Below are 26,609 nucleotides of genomic sequence, written 5' to 3' on the forward strand. Positions count from 1 at the left end.
TCCCCGACTAAAAACGTCCACATGAACAGAGTGATTTTGGGGGGGATTTGATGGACAAGCTAAATACATATTTACATACATATATTTTTACATATAGAGTACTCATGACTCTGTCTACCTTCTGCAAATATACATGACTAAAATTCACACTTGTAATAAAAAAAAATAATGAAAATTACTTTTATGTTATGCATAGCTTGGTCTCGATTATGCTTTATAAACGAGGTCTGTCAAGTAACCGGTGCCTGTGGTTGCACACTCATGAATAAAGATAGAGAAATCGAGTCGCTGCTTTCAGCATTCAGTGGAAAAAAAAAGACGTGTACATTTCAAAGGACTGAAAACAGGTGGTGCGAGTTCAGAGATTCCACGGAATACTTGTCTTGAGAATAATAAAGCTGTGGCTTCCTGTTCAATACATCTGTGGTACTGCCCCAGACTTCATATGCTCAAAATAAGAGTTCATCCGCATATCATTGGCTCCATCTGTTTGTGCAGCCGCTTCACACAAACACACATCATCGGTGGAGTGGGCAGCTTAACAAAGCCTATCCAAACTAGTTTGTGGAGCAGCTGAATTTGTTGATAATGCATCTCAGAAATGTTTTTTATTATTATTATTTTTAGATTTTCAAGGGATATTAAAGAATGATGGAAGTTGCAAAAAATGGCCCAGACATCAGAAATGCATAATTCGCTCATATCAGTCAAAGATATTTAATTCAGCAGAGGCTTTGTATCTTTTATCACAGAGATATTGTTATAAAAGTCTTAATATAACCACGGCTGGCTTGTCAGAAATCATATAAAGGATCTTATTATCATATCGAAAATGTAATGTCTCACATATCTGGTTATTGTTCACTGGGTAAAAATGAATAAGGCCAGCAGAGCACAACAGTGAAATTAAGACATCAAAAACAGAGCTTCTTCTGAAGTTCAGCATCTTATTTAAAATTCATTGACAAAATAATGCAACCAAATGTTGATTCAGCTCCTTCTTACTGCTCCCTGTTAGCTTCTGAAGACTGGATTAGTATGGGAAGGCTTCCATATGCTCTGCGTTTGGCATCTTTAAAAGAAAAAGCAAAGCAAGAAAGAAATAAAAACATTTACATTACAACATCATAAAAACAAAGGATTAATTACTTGACATGCTGGTGTAGTCGGTTACATTTTCCTTGTAAATTTGCTGGCCATGAGCCATTACCTCTCAGCATCTCCCATAGGAGCGTGCCACACTTTCTGTCATAAAATGTTCACACACTATATATGCATGCAAATATAAACAGTTGTATTTAGATGTGTCAGCTTAGGTGCTTAATTTGCATCCATGCTGCAAAATGAAGAAGAACAGCATTTGGGATGCATTAAAATGCACACAGACATCCCGCCTCTCATCTTTTCCATCAAAGCACTGATCGCACACAAGAAGCAGGACCTTTTGCTTTTAGTTTGAAGACAAGTGGGTAACATCTTTGTATTTATTTTGCACTTTCAAGGTGATGAAGCCTGGCTGCTTTCACAGTAGGCAGAATAAAAAGACTTTGAGCCAGAGTGATTGTCCTACACTATGGGACTTGGAGTAATTATCTTTCAGGGGAACCAGTTGTACATCATTGAGGTTTCACCATGAGTCAGAGCTGAGTATGAAAACCACCACTGAGGTATAAACACTGACTGTCTCAGGTGACGGGCGATATACTCGTAGCCTGATAGTTGTCAAACTCTTCTGACATCGGCTTTTTGTGAGTTCAAGAAAATAAAGGGTTTTTTTTCCCACTCCAGGATTAAGATCATATCACATCATTGTAATAGCTGCAAAGTTTAATTGTAGGTATTCTGCATCCCGGAGAAATAATTACTTCTTCAACTACTAAATAAACGCTGACTGTCCTAAAAACTCCCTGAAAAGCCTTCAAATGATCCAAAATGCTGCAGTGATCGTACTGACAGGGACTAGAAAGAGAGAGCAGATTTTGCCCATACTTCTCTTCTTTGACTCTCTTTTAAAACCAGGATCAAATGTAAAATGCTGCTCTTAAATAATCAGGCCCCATCTTATCTTAATGACCTTGTAGTACCATATCACCCTATTAGAGCACTTCGCTCTCACACTGCAGGCCTACTTGTTGTTCCTAGAGTATTTAAAAGTAGAATGGGAGGCAGAGCCTTCAGTTTTCAGGCCCCTCTTCTGTGGAACCAGCTTCCAGTTTGGATTCAGGAGACAGACACTATCTCTACTTTCAAGATTAGGCTTCAAACTTTCCTTTTTGATGAAGCATATAGTTAGGGCTGGACCAGGTGACCCTGAATCCTCCCTTAGTTATGCTGCAATAGACGTAGGCTGCCGGGTGTTTCTTCTTCACTCACCATGTGTTTATACACCTCTCTGCCTTTAATCATTAGTTATTATTAATCTCTGGCTCTCTTCCACAGAATGTTTTTTGTCCCATCTCCTTTTTGTCCATACAGAGTGCTTGTTCATAGGGTTCAGGAATCACCTGTAGCGTTTATACTTGGGAGTTAGAGTGGGTGGGCAGGTGTTTGCAAGTTCTGGTTGCGGTACTTCATGATCTAGCTCGCCCGACTGAAGAGGAGCGAGCATGAAAGGAATGAGGTTTTATGAGTTTCAGGTAGTTTCAAACTAAATGTTCCTATCAGCTCAACAAACATCAGCAAGCACACAAACTGTTTGTGTGCAGTTTGTCACACAGTGTGTTGCAGCTAAAGGTCCAGCTGCTTATTTCACAGGGAGAGAAAAGAAGGAGAGGCTTCACTCAGAGATGGAGAAATATAAGAAAGACACGAGGGGAAGAAGAGAGCTTAGAGTTAAAGGGGAGGATGCACATTTAAAGCTTACATGTAAGTCCTCATGTTTTTAAATCACATATTGGGTCTGTATATGTGACATTATGTTTTTTCATTTTGTGAAACCTGCTGCTAATCAAACTGAGGCAGACTAACTGTGGTATTTATGCTGCATAAAAATCCTCTGCAGGTTAGAGCAGGATGAACAGGTTAGGTTGCTACACTGTGAGGGGTTTAAAGTAAATAACAGTGTGACTGGTGCACAGTGGCTGTGGTTTCATGGTCATGGCTAGCTTACATCAAGTGTAGCAGAGATTCATTCACTGAATTCCACCTTCATACCAACTTTATACCATGTAGAAAACAGACAGCATAAACAGTGTAGTGTCAGTGTAGAGGATGAAATCAGCCAGGACAACTCAAGAAACATCTGCTCACATCTGGTTGAATTCAGTTGTATACATCCACAAAGAGCAGCAAGTCAGCTGATCACAGCCTGTACACTAAGAAACTCTACCGGAGCTCTCAGTAGAAATTATTGTGAGTCATCGTTAGTCTAACTGTAGTCTAACTTCTTCTTAATTAATTAATTAAGCTAATTTCTTCACTTAATTAATGTGAAGAAAAAGAAGGAAAAAAAATATGATTGTATTCCCATCTACTGATATTATTTTGTCACTAAGGTTCAGATCACTTTGTACAAAAAAGGAAACCTCCTCCAAAGAGCTGCTTTTTACCTTCTTACACATTTCAGAGCCTGCACCTATTTTACTTGTACTTGCAAAGCTGTTGATCTAGTAGTCTACCCATGTACCTACCCTCACCTATGATTGAACAGGGGTAGCTCTTCACCACCTGGGAAGCTCTAAATATTGGTTTTTGCAGATTTTTACACCTTTTCTGATGCAACTCCAAAGGATAATGAAACAATGGATCTTCGAATTGTTGGGCAAATGAGCCAACACTATGAAGTCACTTCCACTATGATGTCATAAGAAAGGTAAAAACAATCCTTATGGAGCAGTGATGACACAAGACAAATTCTGGACCATCATTCAGGAGACTGGATAAAATTCCAGGGATGGGATTTTTGAGAACCTTTGAATTATCAGACTTTTCCATTTGCATTTGTATTAGCATTGAGAAAACTGTGGGTTGGTTGAAACTGACCTTATTACAAAGTAAGACAATAAATTGTGGCGATAAGTTAATTTGAAACCCAATTATAACACATCAAGCAACTATGTTTTACTTCAAGATTGCATTTAGTTGTTTGAGAAGGTAAATTGAAAACAGGGCTGCTGTACATCCTTTTAACCTTGTTAACCAGTTTGATGAGAAGCACTGGACTGGTGCTGCAACCACGCAGTTATGTGAATACTGGGAGCCATATTCTATTTCATTCTATTAAAAAGCAGCCACAGGTGATGAGAGATGGGATTGGAGATGTGTAAATGAGCTTAGAAGGTAGCAGATTGTGAGTCTGCATCTAATTGAAGTTGCTGAGGTCTCCTTGCTTCTTCCCCCAGGCCTAATACCTCCATCAGCACAACATAAGGAGAGTTCTTTATCATTTAATCACTTCTATCAGACCTGGGTCAGTTAGCATTTCTATGCAGTTTTTTGACTGGCAGATTTACGGGTTTTATGTTCATACAAGTGCATTTAATATCAATTTACAGTTACAAACCATTAGCCGAAGCACTTTAAAAGCGGAAGCTCAGGCAATGAGCATTGTTTCATTATTTTCTCCCCTTAAAAGTACATCTCTAAATAAATATGTTCACAATAACGGACACGTTTGTGTCCTCCATTGTACTAACAGAACAGCTGGTTAATGCCCGCTGTAGTTAGTTATTGAACCATGAAGGAAGTTTTGGTATTAGGCGCCAAAATTTTGAAATATCCCTGCATGAGCTTTAGTCTATTCGCTGCTTGTGACAAACACAGCATCGACACCCACTGCTGCTGTAATATATAAGCTTTGTGTTTTTGTATAGAAAAAGCATCTTTCTGGATCACCAGTAGATAGCTCTGTCATATGTTTACAGCCACCACTGGGAGGCTATAAATCAAGTTCTGAACTACATGCAAGTCAATATCTGATGCAATGTCTCTGATTTCAACTTAAATTAGTGGATATTTTGCACATGCACATAATTTTGCCATGCATTTTTGTATAACAATATTTTCTGCAAACATCATATGTTGTCGTATGATGTTCAACTCTGAATCAAATAAGTTTCTTATTGGAAGTACAACTTTTTTGCATAATGGTAATGGCTTGTTTTTCCTGATAACAGTTTTAACTTTGCGACGAGTGTTCCCGAATGAACTAATAAAGACTGACTTTTACTCCTTGGGTATTTCTAATTATCTCTGCAGCGCACCATATTACCTGACTCTAGTCTCCGCAATGTTTTGGTTTAGTAATTACTGACAATTAATTTATGACATCAATCAGCAGTATCTGGTAACCATATAGCACTGAGCAGGGTGATTCTGGTTTGGGTCTTTTACTCCACTAGCAGGTGGTAACTGTAGGCACAGCCTCGATGATGATTACACCTGAGTTTTCGATTTATGTCAAGGACCATAAACCTAAAATGGGAACAGGTTGCACAAGCTGCAAAATGGCAATAAAGACAATCAGTGTTAAAACTAATGATTTAAATTTTGCGTATTCTTTTTGTTTTGGCCCTGTCATTGTATTTAATGTGGCTGCTAGTCTGAGTCTGGGTACAATATACAGTGAGGGTTAGAACTGAATTTTGGGTTCCTCTAGCGCGAACCTTTAAGAGGCAGAAAAACTCACACTTTTGAGGAAGACTTGTAGGATCAGTCAGGTGGTCCCTGAAACTGGCTTACACCCATGTACCTCTAGCACTACATGTCCACAAAAGAACTGGGAATTAATATTAGAACTGAAAAAATATATATGCATCACCCCCACCTTCATAAACCTCCACTGGCTCCCAGTCAAGTCACATATTACTTACAAGACCCTTTTTCTCACTCACAAATCCTTCAGTGCTCTGGGCCCTCAGTCTGACCTGCTGCACATGTACAGTCTTGAATGCTACGGTCCTCAGCCAGGGACCTGCTTTCCTTCCCCTGCTCCAACCTTCATACCTTTGGGGACAGAGCCTTCAGTGTAGCCCCCACCCTCTGGAACTCTCCCATTTGAGCTTTGCAATGCCCCATCAACGGACCCTTTTCAGAAACTTCTCAAAACTCACCTCTTCAACCTTGTTTATTTTTACTCTTTTGTAAAGCATTCTTGACTTCCTTGAAATGCGCTGTACAAATATAAATTATATTATTATTACAAAAAAATGAAAGGAAAAAAAAAGGGAGACGGGGTGCATACCCCATTTACCAAAACTATTTGGATTCCTTGAAGGATTTCAAACCAGTCTTAAACATTAAAAGACCATTTGCAAGCTGAATGAAAATGTTCCTTCCCCAGGCACTCAAATGCATATTAGATGCAAAGTGCGCATCTCATTTCCTTGTTTCTCCTTCCTTGTTCTCAAACAATTACTGTGACAATAACATTCCCTGTGTTCATTCATCCAATATTCTCTTTATTGGCCATGCAGTCAGCTGATGCTGTACTCTCCTGCTCCACATCCCTGCAAAGTTTTATATACAAAGTAGTCACGAGTCAGATTTGTCTTAAACTAATCTGGTTTTGAGGGAAACCAGATCTCTTTTTACGGAGGAGGATTAAACAATGAGGCTCCATACTGCCTCGGCCCACTCACCTCCAGAACCCACGCTGCACCTTATCATCACTTCATCGAGCTAACACGTCCATAATCTGAACCTAGTGCAACTTAATTACTTTTCCTTGGCAAAAATGGATTTTTACCTCGATTGCTGGCTGCTTCGGGTGAAGTTATGGTTTTCTCCTTCACATAATTTAACACATTACTCTTTAGGATTGTGTTTTCATTCCTGGTCATTGCTTTCAGTCACCCTCATTCGCTGTTGCAACGGCCCCCTGCTCTCCATTCTCAGTTTCCCTTTGTCAGCTGACTTCTCTGCCTCACCTGGTCCAGTGTTCCCAAACTATATTTACTGCTGTCCTGGCTGTCTGCCATGTTATTTCCTTTTGGTTCATTCTTCATTAGTTTCATGGTTTTGCTACATATTTCGTGCACTTATTGTTTTTAATAAACAGTTTTGCATGTTAGTTTTCATTTTATATTTTTGTGATTCCACCCGTCTAATTATTTTTTCCCTTAAAAGCCAATTAAAAAAAGAAAACACTTAGCAAAGAGCATCAGAAAAACCTATGGTACATGTATAGTATGTATAGTATATATTGTAAGCAGAGATGGGCAGTAAAGCGGTAATCCAATTACTTTTTTCAAGTAATGAGTAATTTTAGGGATTACTATTGCAAAAAAGTAATTAGATTACTGTTACTTTCCTGTAAGCACGCTGCGTTACTGCGTTACTAAACCGTGATTTTGCTTGTGAGAGTGTCTCATGACAATGATGTAAGTGTGTGCGACGTCCGTGGCAACAGACGTGTGCAGATCAACAATGGATAGAGTGCAGGAGAGAGTACGACCGTGCAGCGTTTAAAGCATGGAAGTACTGACTCCGTAAAAGGGACAAAAACATTAGCGTCTGCTGTACACTCGCGTGGGAAGAAAACTTCTTTCTACTGTGAAAAATTAAATTTCAAATCTGAGCAAGGACCGAGCACGCTGCCACGGGAATGTGACATTCCCAGAGAAACCCCCGGATCCCCCCACTGAAATGACCTCTGTGGCACTGGGCAAACCTCCACCCGCCCCACTCCTGCTAAACAGGTGACAATAGATTTAAGAGTGACAGGACTCAGTGCTGCTGAATCTTTGATTTTACTTATTTTCTGCTGTTTTACTTGCATCTATTTGAAAGAGTGAGTGTAAACACAAAACATGATTTTATTTTATATGCTGGATTTTGCAGGAAATAGGTTTAAATGGTAAAGGATTTCTTCAAGTCAGAGACTGTTGCATATAATTTAATTGGGCTGGCAGGTCTATGTCACGTTCCTGGGTCTGTTGACCCAGCGTTTTAAGTTTTAGTTTATTTGGATGTTGATGTTTATGTTTAAGTTCTTTAGGTTAGCTAAGTTCATTTGTTTATTAGATTCCCTTTGTGTTTTCAACCCCTGTGTTAAATCTCCTTTATCCTTTATGTGTTTCATGTCTGCATGTCTTTCGTTGTCAAGTTCTTGTTGTCATGTTTGCGTTTCATTATGTTTCCTGTTTTATTTTGAAGAGGTCCTGTGTTCACTGTGTTTAGTTTTACACTTCCCCTGTGACGTCGTTATGTTCATTTGTTTCAGCTGTTTTCCCATGTGTTCCCACTTCCCTCATTAGCCTCCTGTGTGTATTTAGTCATTCAGTCTTTGTCAGGTCGTCTGTTGTTTTCCGTGCCATGCTCCTAGGTTTCTGTGTTTTTACGTCTCAGGTATTCATGTCCAAGATTATCTGTGTTCATGTTAGGGTCTTTCATATAGTGCTTTAGTTCACCCAGTTTAGGTTTCAGTTTTGCCCTTGCCCTCTTTGTTTGTAGTTTTTTGCCAGCCCTCAATAAAAAGCTCCCTTTTTGTTTATATCAAGTTTTGCTTCATGGTCATTCGTGTCTGCATTTTGGGTCCACTCCTCACTCCATACAGTCTGCCTCAGCCAGACTGTGACAGTCTACTGCTTTATTTATTCATGTTTTTAAAAAGTAACTAATTACTTTTGAAAATAACTAATCAGTAAAGTAATGGGATTACTTTTCTTGGAGAAGCAATCAGTAATTAGTAACTACTTTTTTCAAGTAACTTGACCAACACTGATTGTAAGTATGTGTAATTTTCCTACATGATTGTTGAAAAAACAGGGATACAGTTGAATTTAAGATTAACTTCCTGTTGGTTTCATATATACACTATATGGACAAACATATTGGGCCACACCTCCTAATCTTTGAACTCAGGTGTCCCATTTCCAGGGGTGTATAACATGAAGTCTAACTATGCCATGAGAAAGTCAGGTTTCCGCGTTGATGAAATGGGACAACTCTGCTGATAGGATAAACAACACTATGCAACTGCTCTGCTGACTTGCCAAAATTAATGAACCTGAGCAGCCAGCCACACAGTGGTAACGTTTAAACTATGAGCACTGATACACTGATGCTGTGCAGAGAAAATGTCAAAAAGCATTCAAAACACACAGACTGGTTTTTGTCTGTTACTTTATGGGAAATTGCAATAAAAGTAATTATAGCTACTTCTACTTTCTCCCAATCAAAGCTGAGAGTTTAGCAGATATCCCAGCTGTAAAGTGTTAAGAACACAAAGTAAAGAATATTTAAGAATGTTTTTTGACTGAGAATTATATTAATCTCCACTTCTTGTTATGTAAATTCTTTGTCCTCATGCTCTGTGGCTGCTCTCCTGCTGGTCTGTAAGGAGCATTAGGTTGTGGTGGTAAAGATATTTGCTGCTCTCCCATTTCCTTCTTTTCTCACTTTGTCACTCCTGCACAAACTGCAGACATAGTTAGCTTATAAGAGAACATTACTTCAGTTATGTCATGATTCCACTCACATCTGAGCTGTTAAGCAGCTCGCTTTACTAAATTACCCAACCGTTATTGAACTCATTTTAACTGAGGGGCCACCAACGATATTAGATGTAGAGTGTCAGCTGAGTCAAGCAGTTCATGGACTTTTCCAAATAGTTTATTTTATTTTTTATTAATTCACACTAAAACATCACAAAAAGTTTCAGATAAAAGCCTTAGAAACTCACCTGGAAGTAACCTTAGTAACGGAAGACTCTACAGGGGCCAGTTTCTTGAACATCAGAGAAGGGTGAAGAAGGAACTACAACAGCAGGATGATATGAACATAGTGCCTGATGTGTTCACGATATCAAGTGGTGGGGTTGGTAGTTTCTTCTTCTTGTTCGCTTTCACTACAATTATGAATGTACTGGGAGCTCCATGATTAACATCATTTTCCAGTAAATATTTGGTTAAAAGACTAATTGATAACCAATTAAATAAATCCAGGTGCGTTTCCCCCAAAGTGGGGAAAAAGTACCAATCAGAATTCACCCTCACAGAAAGCTACCACACCCCTTTCTCCCTCTAGTTAACCTTATGCCTTCTCACCAGCACTTACATGGACCCTACTACCTGCCCAGGTAAGGCGGGGGTGACAAAAACACAGGCAAAAAAATATATAAATAAATGAGAAACCCTGCTGACACACAGAGGACACATGGTGACATGTGGGCTAAAAACACTGTATAGGCTGTTTACCAGGATGTTAGTAGGTACAGGAACACCGCTCCCTGCTGCTCATGTGTTGCAGCCCCTTGGTACCAAAGAACAGCCTGACTTCACGCTGCCTGATTAGCAGCAAGTTTTCATTTAACAACAGCAGACAGTGAAACTATGAAATGAATACAATTGATAAATAAGGGCCAAGCTTTTTGAATATGGATTAAACAATAAAGATCTCAGAGAGATTTTATTTATTTTAGTATGGTCTAAATCCATGTCTTGAACATTATGCCATTTCCCAGTGACATCAATGGATTTAGCTTTAAAAAAAAAAAAAATGTAACATGTTTTCTGCAGGAATTTAAGCTTTGGCCCTTGAGGCATAATCACTATTCTCAAGCAGGAAACTGGGAGTGGGTGCTTTTGCAGACAAGTAAAACCTTCCATACCTTTTTTTATTTTATTGTTCTTTAATCTATCCCTGCTTTTTGTTTTGCTGTATTAACCACATTTCCCACATCTCTTCACAAAAGCTTTCTCTTACAAAAACATTTTGGCAAAATTGCATCCCATCTTGCTCACTTCAGCCCCTTGTAAAAATGATTTTGTGAATTCATGTTTAAATTGCACTTCAAAGAAGGATTTTTTTTATTTCAAAACTAGCTTTCAGATTAACCGAGCAACTGGAAATCCAGCCCGTCTTCAACTTTCCAAATATCCTTCATGTGGATGTGAGTTTTTAGTCAAATATAAGGAACTACTGCTCTCATAAAATGTCTTCTTCTTACAACTACAAAAATACAGATAATTAATTTGGGTTTTACTACACCATTACATTTTTTTTATTTTTAATACAGCTAATTAGCAATCATCAGTTTATTATCTTGTCCAGAAGTGTTTGTCTTTTTTGTTGTTGTTGTTGTTCTTTGCTGTATCGATCGGCAAAGAATTGATTGATACAATTGTATCAATTGATTTAATGACAAAAAAAAATACAACATAAAATATAAAGGCTGGACTTTTGTTATATTGTAAGGTAAAGGTAAAGGCTACAATAATAATATAATTATAATAATAAATAAATTATTTATTTCATTCATCTTCAAGAGCCCTTCATGTGGTTAAAACTGTTTTTGGTGGTTAAAGTTGGAACATAGTGGGAAGTTTTGGTAAAAGGATTCAGAATGCATCACAGACTGAAGCAAAGAACAAATGTGATGACCTCAGAGCAACAAACCCATCAACCACGGGAAAGTCAAAGGGGGGCTCACTACAGGCCTGAACTCTGAAACTGTGATCGTGTCGTAGAAATGATTATGAATAAATTATTTTAATATGAATACTTGACAAACTGGTATGATCATCATGACGTGCCTAACATGCTTCCTGCAGGCTAAATGAACATTGGTGTAGTCGGCACATGGAGTCGATGATGTGCTGGGAAAGGTTCATTCACAATAATCATATTTCCATCAGATGGATTTGCAGTGTTTGACACTGATGAAATGAATTGTTGCCCGTCAAACATTTATTATACTGCGTTTATAATTTTTCATTTTAGTGACCAAAATCATATACAGTTACTTGCTATCATATCCCTCCACTCCTTATTGATGCAATTTCTCTTTTCATAGCGTCTTAACAGCATCCGCTGGGAGCTGCACTGCTGCTGTCCTGGTATCTCTGACTTCCTAGACCGCATTAAGCTCAACGAGGTTTCAGTGGGTCAAATATGTTCGATAGAAAAACAGAAAATCATTTCATGGTACAACAGACACTTTTTCTCAAAGTGGTGAGCAGGGTCAAAATGTGACATAACAGGATCCATGCTGCCTGACGTAAACCGTTTACAGAACAAACTGAATCTTGGGCTTTCTGCACAGCATGCAGCACAGACAGCTGCACTCTTTGCAGTCTGGTACTGGCCGTTCAGTCGTCTGTGTATTGTGTCACTGACTTGAAAGTCTTTGTTATTAAGAAAAACGAAAAAACAAAGAAAAACAGAGCACTCGGAGAGCGCTGCTCCCTCTGAAGATAAGAGAGATATTAATGATTTTTTATGTTTTTATTGCAACGTGCTGACGTCTGCATCATTGTGACATCATTGGCTGTTGTATTAAAAACATTACAAATGTGCCCTTTTATATGATATGCATGAGATGGTTTCTTGATATGTATTTAACCTGTTGAACCTCACTGCCCCTGTGAGTATCCTTGTTTACTGACAGATGCATTATGCACCACAGCAGCCTATCGTACAGTGCTGCTCTCACCTTTCTTAATTTTTGGTTTTGGAAAAATGATCTCTGACAAGAAAGCCTAATTTCTGCTGTTCAATACTTCAGAAATGTTCAGCTTCCACAGATGGAGCCCAATTGCAAACCACTTAGCTATGTCTCTAATGAAACCTCTGTAACTTTGCTCTCTTTCAATTTTCAAAAGAAATGAATGAAAAAAAAATAGGAAGAAAAATCTCTTTGCAACACAGACAGGGCCGATACAATGAACACATTTTTCTAAGGTTCTTTTAAGTGATTCACTGCCATAAACTAAGGAGCTTGGCAAGAAGGTGACTGGATGTTTCAGAGGGTTGTTTAGTTCAAAATCCAAATGGTCAAGATTACCAATTATTTATAGCCAAGTTTGGGTAACTCCTTAAGACAGTCGTTGAAACACTATTAATCATGTGCCTCATCACAAAAAAAGGTCTTTATCATCAGAGGTTTCGGCTGAAACCACTGTGAGACATTCATCCTATCAGGTGACTTATAATTCTATTCAATTCAATTTTATTTACACAGCGCCAAATCACAACAACAGTCGCCTCAAGGTTCTTTATATTGTAAGGTAGACCCTACAATAATACATACAGAGAAAAACCCAACAATCATATGACCCCCTATGAACAAGCACTTTGGCGACAGTGGGAAGGAAAAACTCCCTTTTAACAGGAAGAAACCTCCGGCAGAACCAGGCTCAGGGAGGCGGGGCCATCTGCTGTGATTGGTTGGGGTGAGAGAAGGAAGACAGGATAAAGACATGCTGTGGAAGAGAGACAGAGATTAATAACAAGGATGATTCGATGCAGAGAGGTCTATTAACACATAGTGAGTGAAGAAGAAACACCCAGTGCATCATGGGAATCCCCTAGCAGCCTACCTACACCTATTGAATAGAATAGAATGCCTTTATTGTCACTATACAGTTGTACAGTGAGATACAGAGATTGCAGCATAACTAAGGGAGGATTCAGGGTCACCTGGTCCAGCCCTAACTATATGCTTTAGCAAAAAGGAAAGTTTGAAGCCTAATCTTGAAAGTAGAGATAGTGTCTGTCTCCCGAATCCAAACTGGAAGCTGGTTCCACAGAAGAGGGGCCTGAAAACTGAAGGCTCTGCCTCCCATTCTACTTTTAAATACTCTAGGAATTATAACCTTATATTATAGCCTTATAGAGGTTATTCACTTGGGAGGGGATCCCAAAACGGGATTGTATGTGACAGTTTATGTCATAAGCCACACCCCCTATGGAATGATGGTCCAAGTATGCATAGATTTTTCTCCTTTTACGCCATCTATGCAGTGTTTGCTTTGTCACTTCTAAAAACAGTCTCTCTCCTTTAATCCCAGACAACGCTGTCGTAAACTCCTCACCCGTTTGCATCCATCCTTTACATTACTGCCTTTGTGGCCATTATCTTTAAGTAAATTGTCTTTACTTGCCTTTCTGTAAAAGTCATGTATGTTAAAGTATTTGCTTACCATAAAGATCCCCACCACGATGAGTGTTTGACTCCCATGCTGATACTACTTTTCTCAGCGTTCACCACAAGCAGTGCAGGCCGAGCACATCTGAGAACGGTTACGCACAAACACCCATCAAATCGAAAGCTCATTTCCACTATGTGGAGCTTCAGTCTCACTCTTGGGGGCACCATCCACAGCTTGTGGCCAAGTAGGAATCAACATTTCACTTTCACCTCACCTCACTCTTCATCATAACAGACTGACCCATAATGTGGACATAATGTATTCAATCTAAATTTAGGGTTTAGGTTGAAATTGTGGCACAGGGCTTCCAGGGAGTACGTAACTGCAGCAGGAACATGGGAGGAGTTGATGCTGAAATTTCCGGATGTACCTTTCAGTCGTCATTATATGAAAAGATTCTGCTCTGAAGGATCATTCTGGTTGATTTTAACTTGGCGTAAAGTTGATGAATGCGAAACTGTGGAGTTTATCAAACAGCGAGTAAGCAAACATATCAGGTGGTTCTGTTTTTACTTTCATTAATACTTGAACTCAAACACTTAATAATTCATTTGCACACTGCGGGAAGCAGTTTGGGTTTATTTTTGGCTATACTGTACTCTACTGTAACACAGAGGTGTAGCACAACGGGTCAAGAAATCGGAAATACAGCAAAATGAAATTCACCAACATATCCATTACAATAACTTTTTATGATAAAATGTAAATACTCTTATTTTGAATGCTGCCTTTTTCTATTGGAGCACTTTACAGAGAGGTAGTGCCAGTTTCATGTTTTTAAGTAGGGATCCTTTCATAAGTGCATCATTTGGAATTTGACATTTTTTATGTATAACAACTAAGATAAGGAAAGAACATCCTGAACATCTTTTTGCATGGATGCTTTAAATAATTCAGCATTCCTAAGGCCCTACTGGGCTCTCACCTCTTCTAAAGAAGTCTGTTCTACCTCAGAAGCTGGATACAGATTGCATACGTCCACCCTTTGGCTTCTTGGAACCACATATGCCATCGTAACTTGAAACACAAATTCCAGAATGATACACCTTAAGCATCTCTGGAGCCAGCTCAATCTATCTCTCACTGGCAGAAGTAACAGGTAATCATTAGAGGTGTCATCCAAGCGTTATGATTAAAAGAACCATCTTCATTTTCCTGGGGGTCAGCTGTCATTGAACCATGGCAGCAGCCCAGCACTCTGAAAGAGACTCCTTTAGACCCCAACTAATTTATTTTTATGACATTATTAGTGGTATTAGAATTAAAGATGCCTTATATAAACATGTTGTTCATGTCATACGCGTCAGCAATTGTCTCACAAAGACAAAGTTAGTAAAACTGTTGCAAGTTAGAAATTGAAAAGGTAATTAAAGGCAAACAAACAACCAATAAAACGGATAAAAAGGAATAAACTACACATTATATTTTTCCTATCTTTAAATTAGTGTGTGTGCAGTGAATGAAAGAGAATCATTTTTTGATATATTCATTTGACAGTCTTAAGCTTGTCAGTACCTAATGGTTTCCACTTACTTAATTACTTCCACTGCTTACAGCTGTAGAGCTGAAGACAAAGGATTACTTACGGCTTTACTTCCAGAATAGTAAAGCATATATATATCCATCCATCCATCCATCCATTCGCTTCTGCTTATCCTTTTCAGGGTTGCGGGGGGCGCTGGAGCCTATCCCAGCTGTCATAGGGCGAGAGGCGGGGTACACCCTGGACAGGTCGCCAGTCTGTCGCAGGGCCAACACACAAGGACAGACAACCATTCACACTCACTCGCACATTCACACCTAGTGACAATTTGGATTATCCAGTTAACCTATCCCCACAAGCTGCATGTCTTTGGACGGTGGGAGGAAGCCGGAGTACCCGGAGGGAACCCACGCAAACACGGGGAGAACATGCAAACTCCACACAGAAAGACCCCGGCCTGATGGTGGAATTGAACTCAGGACCTTCTTGCTGTGCGGCAACAGTGCTAACCACCGTGCCACCGTGCTGCCCGGATATATATCCATGTCATAATAAATTACATGATCTATATTTGCCCAAATATTTTGGAGGCCAAAGATGGAAACGAGTAGTAAAAACGTACACGATGAAATTTAGCAAATTCATTCTAAATGTATTAAAATGTAAATGTTGGTGCAGTTTGCATTCTTAATTTAGTCAAGAATATATCTAATGTTATATCCACAATGTGAATGTCTTCACTGCTGAGTCATTCTTTGTTAAGCTCAGTCATCATGACCCCACAGCACGTTTATGTGAATGTTTACAAGCTAATTTTTCATTTCTGATTTGCAGCAATTACAGAGAATGAGAGAAAAGGGAAATGTTCTCAACAATGAAATAAGAAAATGAATATAGCTATACAGCAACCACATAAATCCTGATTGTTTGACAGTTTGGCAATCAAGCAGTAGTTACGAAGGACGTGAATAAATATTTAAATTGTCGTGACATCGGCATTTTTCACAATGAAACAAAAGAAATGTCTTTAGAATGAATGCTTCACAGCTTATTGCAGTCCAGCACACGCAGCTGTTCACTACCACTTTAATAATAAACAGTTATTGTGATAAAGGTGATTTAGCCTATTTTGCAAAGTAATATGTTATTTCAAGCATGATGAATTAAACCAGAGGTTCCCAAAGTGTGGGGGGGCTCAGAGCCATTGCAGGGGGGGCGCGGTATGAAAAGAAAAAAAAAAGAAAAAAAGAGCGCTTGGACACTGTGGACAGGTTTTTGACGGGGCTCCCACATAAACGCAAAGCAGGAGATGAAGCATCGCCAAATATGTTTCCAAACCAACTTCCTTCCAAGTCAAAGACAGGAAAATATGGTGAAGCATATCTTCCCTTTGGCTTCACCTGCACAAGTGCCGAGGTAGGTCTCCCCTGCAAAATTAGTTTCCCTGCGTCGGGAGCAGCGCTGGGCTCTCCAAATCACGGACAAACAGTATCCCACATTCTTGATTTTTAGTTCACAAACACTTCTTGTAATAACTAACTACTCCTGACATTTTGGACATGTTAGCTCTTTATGCAGTAAAGTTACAGTGGGATACAAATAATATCAGGCTGATCCTGCCGTAATTTGTTCCCCGGTTCAAATCACGGACAAACAGTATCCCACAGCTGTTTATGTGTTTAAACCCATTTTGCACAGAGAGACATTTTTTGAAAAATGTATTGATAGCAATGTTGAATACTATTACACAGGAAAAAAAACAACGTAAAAGAGTTAGTAGTTTATTTTATTACTACCTGTAATTTATTGCCGTTTACTTGTATTTGCTTAATCGTTTACTAAATGTTTGAGGTGTGAAATAAACCGCAATGGAGTTTGTAAACAAAATATGTGTGTGTGTGTTTGGAGGATGTGTTTGTGCCGGGGGGGGGGGGGCGCGAACATTTTTCTTGTAAAAAAGGGGGGCCTGGCAAAAAAAAGTTTGGGAACCACTGAATTAAACACACATTCTCAAGTTGATCTTCAACAAAAACATGAAGACAAATGCAAACCGATGTGAGAGCACTTGTTTATGGAAGCTATCTGTAAGTTGTTTGCATCATGAGAACCATTTAAAAACACACTTCCTGCAGAGCCTCTCTGAAAGTCGGTGCCAGGATGTCAGTCAGGGACCGAAGTAACTGACATTCCGCTCAGCGTGGTGTCTGTGCTGCTGAATCCAAGGCGCATGCAATTTCACCGTGTCGTGCTTATTTTCAGAGAACGCTGCAGATGGTGTTTGAAACTTTACAGGTTAAAAATGACACACAGTCGGTTGGTTATGGAGTGTTCGAGAGTAGTCTGCTTACCCACTCATGGATCTGGAACTTGTGCACAATCTGTCCTCACTGAAGTGTGAACAATGTAGGCAGGAGAGGGATGCACGTTTTGTAATGTAACGATTTAATGCTGTCTTTTACATGTACTCGGTTTAATTTGTTGTTTCAGGAATACCTTTAAGTCATTAAATTAAAAACAAAACTCACTGACGGCTCACTCGTGCCGTTATCGAAGGGAAATCTGGTGTCATATCTGAAATGATATGCTTTCTATAGAAGTGTTAGGACTGCTGTCATAGCTTTGTCTAAGTTTGGGCATTTTGTACAAAGTGCATGAGCTGTATTCAAAGCTCAGTCAAGCAAATGAAAACTAAACTTTACTAACGTGTCCATTCCTGGCAAATGATCAGTTTATGCTGAGACGACGAGGTGCTGGGCTTTGCACAAACTTGCACAGTTAACCGATGTAGGTAATTAAAATAATCTAAAAATGAATTGACCATAAATGTATTCACTGCTTTAACTATTCTGATAATTCATTAAACAATTCCATTTTCAGTTCTTTTTCTCTCTCACTGCTGTGAGCGAGCAGCGAGGCTTCAGAGGGCAGCAGCACTCAAAAAAGTAAAAGACCTTCTCTGCTTCTAATTTTCTCACTTAGTGGTCATTGTACATATAAATATAACTAAAATCACACCTAAGTGATGTTCTTTAATTCATGTTAGGTGGCTTTATTATGGTTATAAAAATCCGACATGAGTCGTGACCCGGTTAAAAGTTGACTTACATAAAGATACATTAGCAATAATGATTAATTAAACATTAATAAAGTGATTACTTACACTCTTTAAAAGGAGGAACCTATCCAAAGTGTTCCCACAGTTGTTTTAAAAAAAAAATAATAATTTCATGTTACATTATTCTTCATGCCAGACTTGTCAGAGATAATTCTTCAACAGTGGAAAAAAAAACAAGTTTTAAAAGTATGAACTTCACAGCATTTATTACTGAAGAAGATTTATAGCTGGTAATAGATCAAATGTCTCATGATACACCCCATAAATGTTAAGCAGCTACCTTATTTGTTGAAATTCTGACAGAAGATCATCTTTACGTTGTGATTACGAGGGGAAAATAACACAGCGTGACTTTGCTTGTGTTGTGGGAACAAAGAAAAGAGTGAAATAAAAGATTCAGAGTCCCATCCTCCTACGTGTTGTGATGAATGGGAGCTAGGTAGCTAAAGCTGAGGTCATCCATCATGAGCGGTAGTGTTAATTAATGTTGTAGGAGGCAAGCCAACGAGGCCCGTTCCACATCAGCAAAAAGAAAAGCTACTGCTACTTTCCTTCAGCCCCTTAAGAGGAACTGTAGCTCAAAATGTAGCTTTTTTGCACCGAGAATCGCTCGGATCAGGAAACATGAGATACACAGGAGATATAGTTAAAACACACACAGAAAAAAAACAGCTGAGCATGACTCCCACACACCTCCACACCTCCCTGTAACTGAAAGGAAAAGTATCCCATGCCACGTAATAGCTCACCTAGTCTTCACTCTTATCAGTCTGAGATGTGACTGTTTATAGTAATGAGGTTTCATTTCACTAATATGATTTATGCGAGCAGCCATTTTGAACACTGCCACTGTAAATCATCCCAGAGGAAAACCCGACAAATAAACAAGCATGTCATAATCATCAGCACAGAGTGATTTTAATTCATTATCAGCTTTGGGAACATGTCCCCTCACAGGAAGGTTGATAGATACAAACTGCTCATAACAAATAAGAAAAGTCAAACTCGTCTATGTGCAACGAAACTGCAGAAGCTCAGTTATCTTCATTTCCTCAGTGGGTCTAGGAAATTTAACTGGTGCTTGAGAAAGAAATGAGTGAAATGTTAAAATCTTGGCCACTTTTAAAAGACTGACACCGGCCACTAACTGAGATCACAGCGGCTACATCATTGTAGGAGTTTAGCTTATCGAGAAACCGAATTTTCCACTGAATTCTGCAACAGCAGGTTATCTGCAAACAGGAGATTCTACCTTGATGCTATGAGAGGAAATGCAGCTTTATGGCATTTCTGCATATAAACAGATAATTATTACAGAGGAATAATGGGGATAAAATACACATACATTTAATTAAGCTGGTTATACTGATTGGTATTACTTGCATGTGAAGCAAGTTGGTAAATAATCATGTGATGTGATTCAGCTGTTTATTTAAAGACAAAAAGTTTCTTTATTGTGAAAGTCGACATGACCCTGAAACTAATAGTTCTGCTCGAGCCACTCGACTAGCTTGGGGGTCACCTCGGCTCCAACCGCTGACTGGGACCACTGTTACCACATCTTCTCGAGCTCTTCTCAGAGCCCTTGGTACTTCTCAAGCTTCTTGTGTTCCTTCTTCCTGATGTTGCTTTCATTTGGTATCGCTACATCTTTCACTGCGGCCGTCTTCTGCTTGTCCGTCGGTACTTGGAAGACGGGAGTCATAGGTTGGATTCTGACTGGGGCGTCTGTATCCAGTAAGGGTCATAGGTTAGACCCCCCATGCTAACCAAGCTTACCTTAGACATGAGTGAGAGACATAAATATGAAGCTATACTGGCTAGGACATCACCCGGATAAACAAGATTCGCATCAAGTGTTGACGAACCAGGACACCCTGATGAGAACAAGACAGCATCGGTGGACAAGAGGCGAAAATAGGGCACTGTCAGAATGCTACTATTCATGTAACCCCGGTGAAAGAGGTTACATGAATAGGAGAAGCACTCGGTGCAGTGACCGCAAGCTAGGCAAGTAGCTCCAGCAGATCCCAGGAACAACATCCGAGATCTCTGTCCAGAAGAGTGCAGTCCTAGGAACACCCTCACACTCCCAGGCCTCTAGCCGAGGACCCGAGCTTGAAGGGCAGAGCGTCCGCAGGGGTGAAAGGGTTTTTTGTTTTTTTTTCTTAATGTGTGTGTGTGTGTGTGTGTGTGCGCGCGTGCGTGCGTATATATATATATATATATGTATATGTATTAGTCAGAGTGAAGAGGGCAGAAAAAGATTCTGGTCCGTCAGTGTGATAGGTTAAATGCCAGATTATAAAGAAAAAAAAAGCTAAGCCAGGTTTTAAAGTTGACACTCTGTCATTAGCCATGAGTGGACACAAAAGGGCATCTGACCAGAGCACTGTCAAAAACAAACAGGTCAGTGAGTCTCACTTTGGCATTTCTGAAAGAATCAAAGCCATAAGGTTCCATCTAAAGGTTATGAAATTCTCACATAGCAGCAAAGCTCTGCTGGAAGGAAAACAACACCCTCATCTGAAAATAGATGCCCCTGCCACTTTAATGAATTAAATTTAGCACAGCACAAGATAACACAAGTTCTTACTTCTCACCAAACTTCAGCTTTATTACAGTTCATTAGTCACCACAAATTCAACTCTCGTGCCCTTTAGGTGAACAAGAAGTCCACGTCTGTGAGACAGCGGTGACAAATGAAAGCACAAATGACTTAATAAATGTCTCATTGCTTTCTTTGGATTTTTTTTCTTTCTTTTTTTTTTGGAGTCACTAAATGCATCTCGCCTGCTTTGTTCAGATCCTAAACAATATATCCTCCTGTCACAGTGGAATTTCACCTCCATTATTCATTTACAATCACCCATGCTCCGCTGGTAGACTTTTACCCTTTTTTTAAATACATCTATCTCCGAGCAAACCGTAGTCAAAGTCAGCATATAGGGGCAGATATCAAGAAGGCAAATTATCAGCTGCCATCATCTCTCCTAGGGCATTATAAATATGGCATTTATCTCAGAAACGATCCACAAACCTCACTTTAATATATTCTCATCTGACAGCAGGCAAAGTGACAAATCTCTCCTTGGACCGTTTTAGACGAGGTAACTACAACATGGAGAAGCAACAACCAAAAATGAATAATTCATACGATGACAAAATGGTGCACCAATTACCCGGCGCATTTATAGCACAGTTGTGTTCCGTCTTGCTTGCAGTTACAGCACTGACGAGATGGGAGCGAGGTCTAATTTGACTTTCATTAGATTGAGAAAACACGTCATTGAGGATTTTTATACAGTCATTACACTGTTTGTTCGACTCTGTAGTAATACAGTGATCTCTGTGAGATGAACACTGGGATTTTCCACTTTGTTTACTTGAGTTTTACCTATTAAAGGTTCTGCACCAGGAGTGCTGAAGCCTGGTCACTTCTTTCAAAATTTCTTTTCTTTCACAAATTAAAGTTAAATATTGATAGATTATCTGCTATAAATATTAAAGTCTACACCTTTATTGGTATGAACATTTTTAACATTTGGAACCCCGCTAACTGACAACTGACAAATTGCAGCAGCTAATGGAGACCTATTGGTAGGGCTGCACGATTTTGCATAAAATGAGAATCACGATTTTTTTGCTTAGAATTGAGATCACGATTCTCTCACGATTTTCTTTTCCAATATAAATATTTATTGCACTTATTAACTGCACATCAACTTCGTAACAGTTGAGACTGAACATAAAAACAATAAATAAACATAAAAACAATAAATGCCTCACATTTTGTGGTTGCTGCAAAATGTTGTACTGCTTGAAATTCCGTCTCCACCGTTGCTCGACACTGCGTGTATAGAGCAGGTAGTGCAACAACAGAAAAATAGTTGCAGGACGGCACTGTGTAGCGTTTGTCTAGGCTGTTGATCATTTTCCTAAATCCCTCGTTTTGCACAGTGTTGATATATCTTTGGTCAGGTGATAAGTAACAGCCTCCGTAATTTCTTTGTGCCTGCGGGAGTTCGACGTGTACAGGGAAGCGCTGTATAAGGTTCCTGTTATTGATGTTTGGGTGGTTGACCGGGACGGATTTTCTCCTGTCACTTTCTCGTCATCCCTGACGTGTTCTCCGTTGTTTTTTCCCTGCCAATTTGAGCATCACGGCACAGCTTCTGTATCACGTGGTATAAGGCTCCGCCCTTGTCATTTGTTGAGCAGGAAGAGGGAGCGCTTGTTTTCATGCAGATTACGTCCCGGATCAAAATGCGGTACAATCGTTGTCGTCTTTTTTTTTTTTTTTTTTTTTTTTTAAAATCGTTGTCATTTGGAAATGAGATCGCACATAAGTATGAATCGAGATCGCGATTTTCTAACGATTAATCGTGCAGCCCTACCTATTGGTCTTCTTTCCAACACAGTTTTATCTTTGATCTCTACTAGATTAGCTTAGAATGATCCACAGTTGAAAACAATCTGTGTTTCTGATTTTTTGTCTCGGTGCAGCCTCTTGGTTCATCTTGTTGATTGGATATGGCAGCGGCGTTCCTTCTGGACAAGCAAGGCAAGCAGTGCCAAAGTAAAGCGTTTTCTCTCCGTTCATCTCAGACAGCAAGGTCACATGTGCATCCATCCTTTACATTACTGCCATCTTGTGGTTGCAGTCAACTATTGTGTAAACTGCGTTCATTTCAATCTCATAGAAAACTGCAGCTCTCCAAGTTTTGAGAGTGTTTCCGTCTCCCATCAACTCTGACTGGAGCTGAGCAAGCTGAGAGGCCAGCAGCGTGTTTCTCGTGGTTTGGACATGTGCATTGTGGATAAACTGCTGGTCGGCCGCAGAGTGCAAGCTGCCGCAGGCTCACCTTGTGCAGTTCTGAGATCAGTTACAACCTGTGCTTTGTATGAAAAGACAGCTAGCATTAGCAAGGGAATGAGCCTCGGTAATTTCGCATCATAATAGATGAGTTTCCTCAGGGTTAACATGTGTGATGCAGAGATAAAGTAGTTAATAACTCCTTCAGTACACTGGCAAAGAAAACTTTGATGACCTTGGAGAGGGGACAGCAGCTCTGACGTGTCTGGTCTATAATAAAACAGACAAGCTGAGCAGGTGCAGGCTCAGCAGTACTTTCAGCCACTGCAAACATATGATTTATAGAATGTGATAGTGGACATTAAACAGAGTATAGAGTATTAAAAATGAGCTTAACTTAAACATATGCAGCAGTGATATTAATCAATTTAACACTGTAACATTTTTCTGCAGAGTCATTCTTTTTACTTTTCATAATATAGTTTTATGTGAAGCCTTTTATTATTCATTTTCCTAAAGGAGTTGTGTGAAAATAGTAGTAGGTATTTATTTAACTATAGAAGGAATATTATTTTCCAGTTCTTCAGCCAGGAAGGAGCGCAGAAAGGTGAAGATGTCCATGTAGAGTGCAGACAGGAAGCACAAATGGTATGTTTTAGATGTTTTAATCTGATCTAATTTATCTCGCTAAATTGATAAATAGTGGAGAAAGATGTTTTTGTTTATTGTGTCGTATTGTATTGGAAACAATAAAGGTTAGTTAATCATTGGTCGGACAAAGAATTTTTGTGAGGAGGCCAATTTAGACACTGCAATACAAAGAAAAACAAACACACAAAAACAGAAACTTTAGATAAGATTATATTTAAAGATAAGATTGTATTAAAAGAAAGCATGAGGTCAGATTTCACTGACTGTCTGTTTTGTTCCAGTGAAGAGTGTGAAAGAATCCACACTGTGCCAGATGTTTGGAAAGTATGCCAGGTACTGGGCAGGTGTAACTGTTATTCTCTGCCATCCAGATGGTGTGCTCAGCAAGAAACACAAGTGAACATAAACCACTGAGAACATGAATGGTGCTTCTGTCTCTGCAATCTGCGCCATCGGTGTATTTCTATTTATTTTATCACTTGTTACTTCTTATCACCCTGACAGTCACCTGTCGTCACTCCCCAGCGGCAGGGCTGGACCTGTGTTCAATTATGGGGCAAATCTTTTCATCTGCAGCTCCCACCCAAACATCAACATATCAACACCGCTGCACACACTTTGTATATTATGTGGCATTTCTCTTGATTAATCCACCATCATAATCTGTCCTTAATTAAAAGTACTAGTATAATTTATAGTGGAGAAAAGCGATTCTGTTACGTCTTTGGAAATGTAGTCGCAGTCCACCACTGTAACCACAAGTGTTTACACTCCAGTCAACAGACACTGGAGTTTTTCTATTGTACACGTAATCGGTGTATTTTATTTAAACATTTTTAAACTGCAAATATAGGGCAGCGCAGTATGGGGCATCGTTGTGTTTGTGTGCATGTGTTCAGCAGCCAGAATATGTGCCAGAAAAAGATATCATCACAACAACACGATGCACAATTTACTCTGCAGTAGGTATGCAGTGATCTTCTTTTTTTAACAACTCTGAATTTCCTCCATCCATTCTCTTCCGCTTTTCCGTATCAGGGTCACAGGTGGGGGGCTGGAGCCTATCCCAGCAACAACTTTCCTCCAATGTGTATGAAATGTAGTGGTATACAGATAAATTCATTTTGCCTTTGCCTGATGGTTTTTTAGCTTATTATACATTTAAATCACTATTAACACAGTCATCCAATGCACAGGATGCAAGCTTGGGTCGGTTTGCTCAGAGAGTAAATGTGAAAAATGCAGCTTCTTTCTCCACACCATAGCCTGATCCCTGCATCGGGCTAAGGTGTGGACTGTCTGCACACATTAAAATGGAAAATAATCATTTACAGACATTCAGTTATTTTTCTCTTTTCAAGAACAATAAGGTAAGTTATCCAACTTGTAATATGTGTTTGTTCTCAGTGCTGTCAACATTATTGGACATCAAGTTAGTTTGCTAATGCTAACTTAGCTAGTCACTGTATAAACAGACTCACTTTAGGTTAAGATTAAATGTGTTGGGGTTTGTTTTGGTGGGAAAGACTAGCTCTCCTTACCGCTGGTCACAGTGTCCAACAACTTAAAACTGTCACTGTCATTGACATGTAGCCTGTTTGAAACCACACTGGATGGTTGCAAAAGGTTACATTTTACACTCCTGTTTGAATCTGGATTTTTAATAGCATTTGTAAAAAAGGAAAACCAAAAGGAATTTCTATGAAGAATTTTAACATATAATTAAATTAACATTGTTATGTCTTCCATCCATCCACCCATTCTCTTCCGTTTATCCTTATCGTCGTGGGATGGCTGGAACCTTTCCCAACGGGGTAAACCCTAGATCAGTGGTCCCCAACCCCCGGGCCACGGACCGGAGTCGTTTGGTACCGGGCCGCAAAAGTTGAGGCTCGGGTGTGAAATTTATGGTTTTCAGGGTTTTTATCGTTAACTCAGTTTTTTCCTGTGTTGTAGCTGTGTGTCTTATTTTGAAAGAAATATTTACCCGTTACCATAGCGACCAGAGAGCGTTAAGGGGCAGAGAGGAGGCTGTTACTCTCAATGTTGTTGGCGCATTTCAGGAGGACGCTGCTAATAAAGTTACACAATTACACAGTGAATTCATGTTTATTATTATATTTACAAAATACCACAGTTTTTGTCTCGGTTGTATCATTTTATTTTGTTGTATTTATCCGTGACACCTTAAAGGCCGGTCGATGAAAATATTGTCAGACATTAAACTGGTGCGTGGCGCGGTCTGCGGTGTCGCACCTGCACGGCATCCGCAATCCCGCCTCGCCGCCTTAAAGTCTGTGCTGACTGACTGTTGTGGTTGTTGGTGGTGTGTGTGGCTAGTAATTCATAGGTTCAGCATTATGAGCTATATTATTAAGATTGATCTTATTATTAGATATTTTTTATACACCAGAATATTAGTTTAGTAAGTTTTATTCTGGTGATAATTGGTAAGCAGAAAATCTGAAAACTGTAAAAAACCAAAACACTGATCTTTGGCCCTTTGGTGAAAATTTTATAGTGGCCACAGCTCCGATATTTTTGGATCCATCCTGATCACTTTGTTCTCGATGATTTCACTGAAGAAATTATAGCAGCTCAGAGCTTTACTGTGTAGTGAAGAGTTTTCCTTAATAAAGCTACCCAAGATCACAACGACACATCAGAGGACGT

The 26,609-nt window shown here is 39.4% G+C and overlaps 1 long non-coding RNA gene across 1 annotated transcript in view; it reads right to left on the minus strand.

The window, feature by feature from the left end:
- Window positions 1–697: 697 nt before the first annotated feature.
- LOC120440474 overlaps window positions 698–26,609 on the minus strand; it is a 35,484-nt gene continuing 9,572 nt past the window's right edge. Inside the window, exon 4 of the long non-coding RNA XR_005613274.1 lies at window positions 698–1,072. This is a non-coding gene — a long non-coding RNA (uncharacterized LOC120440474). The remainder of the gene's footprint in view (window positions 1,073–26,609) is intronic.

This window comes from Oreochromis aureus, linkage group 6, assembly GCF_013358895.1.
Source record: "Oreochromis aureus strain Israel breed Guangdong linkage group 6, ZZ_aureus, whole genome shotgun sequence".
Lineage (NCBI taxonomy): Eukaryota > Metazoa > Chordata > Actinopteri > Cichliformes > Cichlidae > Oreochromis > Oreochromis aureus.